This window comes from Mobula hypostoma, chromosome 9, assembly GCF_963921235.1.
Source record: "Mobula hypostoma chromosome 9, sMobHyp1.1, whole genome shotgun sequence".
Taxonomy (NCBI): Eukaryota; Metazoa; Chordata; class Chondrichthyes; order Myliobatiformes; family Myliobatidae; genus Mobula; species Mobula hypostoma.
Window position 1 is genome coordinate 3,631,331 of NC_086105.1, and position 7,943 is coordinate 3,639,273.

The window sequence follows — 7,943 nt, forward strand, 5'->3', positions numbered from 1 at the left end:
CCTTGTCCTCCATTATTATTTCTCTGGCCTCATTTTCTAACGGTCCTATATCCACTCTCTCTTTTATTTTATACAAACTTGAAAAAAGCTTTTACTATTCACTCTGTGGAAGACTCTAGCAGTGTGCCAGATGTTGTAGTGTGTGAAGGAAGAGAAGTGGGTGCAGTTACTGTTACAAGGGAGAAGGTGCTCAGAAAGCTGAGGGACCTAAGGGTACAGAAGTCACCTGGACTAGATGAACTGTACCCTGAGGTTCTGAAAGAGGTAGTGGTAGAGATTGTGGAGGCATTAGCAATGATCTTTCAACAATCATTGGACTGATGCCAGAGGACTGGAAAATTGCAAATCTCCCTCCACTCCTTAAGAAAGGAGGGAGGCAGCAGAAAGGAAATTATAGACCATTTAGCCTGACCTCAGTGTTTGGGAAGATGTTGGAGTCAATTGTTAAGGATGAGCTTATGGAGTACTTCGTGACACTGGACAAGATAGGACAAAGTTAGCATGGTTTTCTTAAGGGAAAATCCTGCCTGACAAACCTGTTGGAATTCTTTGAGGAGATTACAAGTAGGATAGATAAAGAGGATGCAGTGGATGTTGTATATTTGGATTTTCAGAAGGCCTTTAATAAGGGGCCACACATGAGGCTGCTTACCAAGTTAAGAGCCCATGGTATTACAGGAATGTTACTGGCATTGTTAGAGCATTGGCTGATTGGTAGGAGGCAACAACTGGGAATAAAAGGATCTTTTTCTGGTTGGCTGCCAGTGACTAGTGGTGTTCCACAGGGGTCGGTGTTGGGACCACTTCTTTTTATACTGTATATCAATAATTTAGATGATGGAATAGATGGCTGTGTTGTCAAGGTTGCAGATGATACGAAGATTGGTGGAGGGGCAGGTAGTGTTGAGGAAACAGAAAGGCTGCAGGACTTAGACAGAATAGGACATTGCGCAAGAAAGTGGCAAATTAATTACAATGTTGGAAAATGCATGGTCATGCACTTTGGTAGAAGAAATAAATGTGCAGACTATCTTCCAAATGTGGAGAAAATCTAAAAGTCTGAGATGCAAAGGGACTCAGGAGTCCTTGTGAAGAACACCCTGAAGGGTAACTTGCAGGTTGAGTCAATGGTGAGAAAGACAAATGTAATGCTTGCATTTATTTCAAGAGGTCTAGAACATAAGAGCAGGAATGTGATGCTGAGGCTTTAAATTGTGAACAGTTTTGGGTTCTTCATCTAAGAAAAGATGTGCTGGCATTGGAAAGGGTTCAGAGGAGGTTCAGTAGGATGATCCTGGGAATCAAAGGGTTATCATACGAGGAACATTTGATGGCTCTAGGTCTGTTCTTGCTGGAATTTAGAAGGATGAGGGGGGGATCTCATTGAAATCTTTCGAATGTTGAAAGGCCTGTTGAATGTTGAGTAGGTGTGGAAAGGCTGTTTCCCATGCTGGGGGAGTCTAGGGCGAGAGAGCACAGCCTCAGGATAGAGGAGCATCCGTTTAAAGCAGAGATGCAGAGGAATTTCTTCAGCCAGAGAGTAGTGAATTTGTGGAATTTGTTACCTCAAGCAGCTGTGGAGGCCAGGTCATTGGGTATATTTAAGGCAGTGATTGATAGGTTCATGATTAGATGCAGCATCAAAGGCTATGGGGAGAAGGCCAGGGAGTAGGGTTGAGGAAAAGAGGAAAGGATTAGCTCTGAATGGTGGAGCAGACTCTATGGCCCAAATGGCCTAATTCTGCTCCTACGTCTTATGGTCTTATTCTCTTGCCAGCTCCCTGCAACTATTGACACCCCAAGAACCGATCAACCTCCCCCTTAAATATACTGATTGACCTTGTCTCCACAGCCGTCTGTGGCAATGAATTCCACAGATTCACTACCCCCCTGGCTAAAGAAATTCTTTCTCTTCTCTGTTCTAAATGGATGTTCTTCAAGTCAGAAGATGCGCCCTCTGGTCCTAGACTCCCTAACTATGGAAAACATCCTCTCCACATCCACTCTGTGTTTCAATATTCCATAGCTTTCAATGACATCCCCCGCTACTCTTCGAAACTCCAGCGAATACAGGCTCGGAGTCATCAAATGCTCCTCATATGTCAACCCTTTCATTCCTGGGATAATTCTCGTGAACGTCCTCTGGACCCTCTCCAATGCAGCACATCTCTTCACAGAATATGAGGGGGCATAATTTTAAGGTGATTGGAGAAAAGCATTTAATTAGACTAAGAGGACGGCAAAAGGCCCTTCCATTCCAAAGAGTCCACACTGCCCAGCTGCACTCATGGGACCAACTAACCTCCTGATCTGTGCGTCTTCGGAATAGGGGAGGGAACAAACAAACCCTTTACAGACAGCGGCACTGTTTACTGTCACTGTAACTGCTACGCTCCCGTGCTGCCAGTGGAGTGTTTCACTCTGAGTGAGGTGGGTGCGTGGAATGCATTGCCAGGGGTGCTGGTAGAGGCAGATACATTAGAGGGAAGGATTAGATTGATCTTCGAGGAGGTTAAAATGTTGGCACAACATCATAGGCTGACCTGCCTGTACTGAGCTTTACTGTTCTATGTATTATGTTCCACGTTCTCTGTTCGATAGTCTATCTTCCATGCTCTAGATCAGAATCAAGTTTATTATCAGCGGCATGTGTTGTGAAATTTGTTAACTAGGTTCATCTTTGCCAACAAAGGTGCCACCCAAAGTTAATCATTTTCCAATGCAACATCAGCAGATACCACAGCTGTCCTTCCACCATCAATGGATCCTCATAGATCTTCAAAGTGAAGCAGTGTTTCATCTACACTTCCAATGTACTGTATCTGATGTTCACATTTGGGGCTTCCTCTGCACTCGAGAAACCAAGTGCAGGTTGGACAATCGCCTTGCATGATCTTCTACCTTGGCACCACCTTCCTGCAGTAATCCCTTATTCCTCGATCCCCTGGGTTTCTGGGAATCCAGCTGCCTTGCTATACTCCATGAACCTGCACAGTCCTCCTGGGGAACAAGTTCTAAAGAATCCTACCAAGCAGGGCAGGTTGGTAGCATTGTAGTTAGCGTAACACTTTACAGTGCCAAATTGGGGCTTGATTCCGTCTGTAAGGAGTTTTACATTCTCCCTGTGACCACGTGGGTTTCCTCCAGATTCTCTGGTTTCCTCCCACACTCCAAAGACACATGGGTTAGGGTGAGTAAGTTGTGGGCATGATATCTTGGTGCCGGAAGCGCAGGGACCTTGCTGGCTGCCCAGCACAATCCTCTCTGATTTGATTTGAAGCAAATGACACATTTCACTGAACATTTTGAAGTATGTGTGACAAATAAATCTAATCTAATATTTCTCTTTAAGGTGACCTCTGGGTAAAGAGACAATTGCTGATCTCAGTCCCAAATGGGCAATCCCTTGTTTTGAAACAATGACTCCTGACTCAGACCCAACCTGGGGAAATGATATGCCCCATGTCCTCCCCATCGGGATCATTAACAATCTTTAATTTCAAAGTTCAAAGTAAATTTATTATCCAAGTGCATACGTCACAATATACAACCCTGAGATTCATTTTCTTGTGGGCATTCACAGTAAGTACAAATAAACATCATAGAATTCATGAAAGACTGCACAGAACAAACTGGACAAACAACCAATGTGCAAACAGCATTGAACTGGAAATACAAAAAAGAAAACTGTTATATTTCACACATCAAAGTTGCTGGTGAACGCAGCAGGCCAGGCAGCATCTGTAGGAAGAGGTACAGTCGACGTTTCAGGCCGAGACCCTTCGTCAGGACTAACTGAAGGAAGAGTGAGTAAGGGATTTGAAAGTTGGAGGGGGAGGGGGAGATCCAAAATGATAGGAGAAGACAGGAGGGGGAGGGATGGAGCCAAGAGCTGGACAGGTGATTGGCAAAAGGGAGGCACGTTCCAAGAAAGGATATATGGCTGTGATAGCGAGTCTGAGTCAAAGTGTGGTCGAAAAGTTGAAGAGCCGAAAAAATTACAGATGGGGAGCAGTGAGAGATGGTTTCACTGAACTCCCATCGAAGAGAGGATCTAAACTTCTTCGGTGTAGGCATCATCGGAAGAGGCTTCGCAGTAGTGAAATTAAACGCAAACAACAGGAATTCTGCAGATGCTGGAAATTCAAGCAACACACATAAAAGTTGCTGGTGAACGCAGCAGGCCAGGCAACATCTCTAGGAAGAGGTGCAGTCGACGTTTCAGGCCGAGACCTGTTTTGTTTTGTAGCTTTAAAACATTAAACTAATTCAAAGGAAAATAAGAGAGCCAAAAGCTGCGAGTCGTAGTTTGTTCTTTAAGAGAGGGGCCCACGTGTCATGTGATAGTGGCTGATTGGCAGGTGGTAGAGAGGGAGCCTTTTCTGATTGGCTGCCAGTGGCTAGGGTGTTCCACAGGGGGTCTGCGTTGGGACTGATTCTTCTTACCTTATATGCCAATAATTTGGATGATGGAATTGATGGCTTTGTTGTAAAGTTTGCAGATGATATGAAGGTAGGTGCGGGGGCAGGTAGTTTTGAGGAAGTAGAGAGGCTAACAAGGACTTAGACAGATTAGGAGAATGGGCAAAGAAGTTGCAGCTGGAATACGGTGTTGGGAAGTGCATGGTCATGCTCTTTGGTGAAAGGGTTGACTATTTTCTAATTAGAGAGAAAGTACAAAAAACTGAGGTGCAAAGGAGATTTGGAGTCCTTGTGCAAGATTCCCTAAAGGTTAATTTGCAGGTTGAGTCTGTGGTGAGGAAGGCAAATGCGATATTAGCATTCATTTCAAGAGGACTAGGATATAAAAGCAAGGATGTAACGTTGAGTCTTTATAAAGCACTGGTGAGGCCTCACTGGTGAGAATTTTACACAGATTTGGGCCTCTTATCTTGGAAAGGATGTGCTGAAACTGGAGAGGATTCCAATGAAGTTCATGAATATGATTCCAGGATTGAATGGCTTGTCATATGAAGAGCATCTGATAGCTCTGGGCCTGTACTCACTAGAATTCAGAAGAATGAGGGATAACTGAATTGAAACCTATCAAATGGTGAAAGGCCTTGATAGAGTGGATGTGGAGAGGATGTTTCCTATGGTGGGAGGGTTTAAGATCAGAAGACACAGCCTCAGAATAGAGGGGCATCCTTTTAGAAAGGAAATGAGGAATAGTTTCTTTAGCCAGAAAATGGTAAATCTGTAGAATTCCTGTAGGTGTCCTGATGAAGGGTCTCGGCCTGAAACATCGACTGTACCTCTTCCTAGAGATGCTGCCTGGCCTGCTGCGTTCACCAGCAACTTTGACGTGTGTTGCTTGAATTTCCAGCATCTGCAGAATTCCTCGTGTTTGCGTTTTTAAAATTTGTAGAATTCTTTGCTACGGACAGCTGTGGAGGCCAGTCTTAGTATATATTTAAGGCAGAGAAGTTGATAGATTCCTGATCAGTCAGGGCATGAAGGGATAAAGTAGGAGTTTGAGGCTGAGAGGAAATTAGGATCATTCATGATAGAATGGTGGATTTGATGGGCCAAATGGCCTAATTCTGCTTCAGTTTCTTATGGTCTTAGAGTAGTGTGATGATGGACTGTATGCAATTCACATATTTATAGATATATATAAAACCTGTAATGAATTATTTAAATGAACAAGAATGTTTACTCAAACATTACTGAAATAGTTAATATAGAACAAAAATAAAAATAATAAATAAATAAGCAATAAATATTGAGAATATTAGATGAAGAGTCCTTGAAAGTGAGTCCATAGGTTGTGGGAACAGTTCAGTGGTGTTGTGAGTGAAGTTATCCTCTCTGGTTCAAGAGCCTGATGTTTGAGGGGTAGTAACTGTTCCTGAACCTGGTGGTGTGGTTCAATGAGATTACCTCTCCTTATTCTGAACTACAGAGCACAACCCCGATCTACTTCATCTCTGCTGGTTGGACAACCACCCCCATCTTCTTAGAAATCAATCTGGTGAACCTTTCCTGCACTTCCCCCATCTCAGAGTGCATCCCTGCTAAGGTAGAGAGACCAGGTTTGTTCACAATACCCTTGGGCATTATTGACATCTCGGGATTATTAATCTTAGACTATGGACCACTGGTCCAGTAACGTAAGGACCATACTACAGTTCTCAACAACTCTTGACTTCATCAACATTAAAGTCAAACTAAATTTATTATTGAAGTACGTGCACGTCACCGTATAATACCTTGCGACTCCCTACAATAGAATTTATGAAAAACTATTCATAAATAACCTACATGTAAAAAGAAATTGTACAAATACAAAAATAATAATACTGAGACCATGAGTGGTTGAATCCTTGAAAGTGAGTCTATAGGATGTGGAATCAGTTCAGTGTTGAGGTGACTGAGATTATCCACACTGGTTCAGGAGTCTGATGGTTGAGGGGTAATAACTGTTCCTGAACCTGGTGGTGCGGGACCTAAGGCTCATTGTGGTGAGTGAAGTTATCCACACTGGTTCAGGAGCCTGATGGTTGTAGCTAATAACTGTTCCTGGTGGTGTGGGACCTGAGGTACCTGCTACCTAATGGTAATATCAAAAAGAGAGCATGGCCTGGATAGTGAGTGTCTTCATTGATAGATGCTGCTTTCTTGTGGCAGCACTCTTTGTAGATGTGCTCCATGATGGGGAGCGCTTTCCCTGTGATGGACTGGGCCAATTCTATCACTTTCTGTAGACTTTATGATTGGACTCCTGCTAATGGTTACCAAGATCCAACCATAAACAGCAGTCTTGCATACACTGAACAAAAGCAAGGTTACATTTTAAATAAATATATACTTACAAATGCAGACGTCAGTAGCTGACAAGGTGGTAAATTCCACAGATGAAAGAAATATTATTGTTCAGGGTGCACGTCTGTAGCTCCTTCCCATCCGAAGAGTTCCCACAGGCATTCAACAGAAATCTTTATGCAATGGTCAGATTAAACCTCCTCTGTAAAGCACTCAAGGGTAAACATGAGGATTATTCATTAAACAATTGACCCAATGCTCTCAAAACACCTTCTGCCCGGGACTGGCTTTTGACATTACTGTGACGTGGTGGAAGGGAGGCAGCTAAAGCTGAGCGGTTGGAACCAGGGCTGTGAGATCAGGCAGACTAGGAAGAAGAAAGAAATCATTAAAAAATGTTGGGAAGTAGAATATACAGTAACTGACTGGGAAGGAGTGATTGATATGGGACCAACAATTAAAACAAAGAAATAGCTGCAGAAATTAAATGATTAACTATACAGTCGGCTATTTATATGTTAGTACATGGACAAGGATCCTATCAGACTGAACATGGTCCGCACTAATGTGATTAAGAAGCACACACGTCCGCCAGGATAAATAACATTGAAAGACAAACTCAACCATACACAAAAGCTCAGAGTAGAAGATGAGAGAATGGTGTGAATGCAGCAGGTCTAGAGAGGGGTAGAGGAAACTGAGGGTAAGGCACCACAGATGAAACATAGAACATTTAGCATTGTATATACCACAGAACAGAACAGGCTCTCTGGATCACAATGTGTGCCAACCTTCTAACCTACTCTAAGATCAATCTAACTCCTCCCTGCAACATAACCCTCCATCTCTCTTGCACCCATGTGTCTATCTAAGAGTCCCTTAAAAGCCCCCAGTGGATCTGCCTCTTCTACCATCCCTGGCAGCACATTTCATGCTTTCAGTGCTTTGTGTGTAAAGAACCTACCTCTAACATACCCATGTACATTCCTCCTATCACCTTAAAATTATTATACAGGCATCCATTAGTCTTGCGAGACCATGGATCTGCACCTGGAAAGTCTTCACTCTCCAGGGCGCAGGCCCGGGCAAGGTTGTATGGAAGACCAGCAGTTGCCCATGCTACAAGTCTCCCCTCTCCACAACACCGATGTTGTCCAAGGGAGGGGCATTAGGACCCA

The 7,943-nt window shown here is 43.5% G+C and overlaps 1 protein-coding gene across 3 annotated transcripts in view; it reads right to left on the minus strand.

Annotated features, from left to right (window-relative positions):
- nr1h4 (nuclear receptor subfamily 1, group H, member 4) overlaps positions 1-7,010 on the minus strand; it is a 98,113-nt gene extending 91,103 nt beyond the window's left edge. The window contains exon 1 of one of the 3 annotated variants that reach the window (XM_063057607.1): positions 6,816-7,010. The gene's annotated coding sequence lies outside the window, so the exon portion shown is untranslated. The remainder of the gene's footprint in view (positions 1-6,815) is intronic. The other 2 variants (XM_063057604.1, XM_063057603.1) reach the window with 2 other exon arrangements.
- Positions 7,011-7,943: the final 933 nt, after the last annotated feature.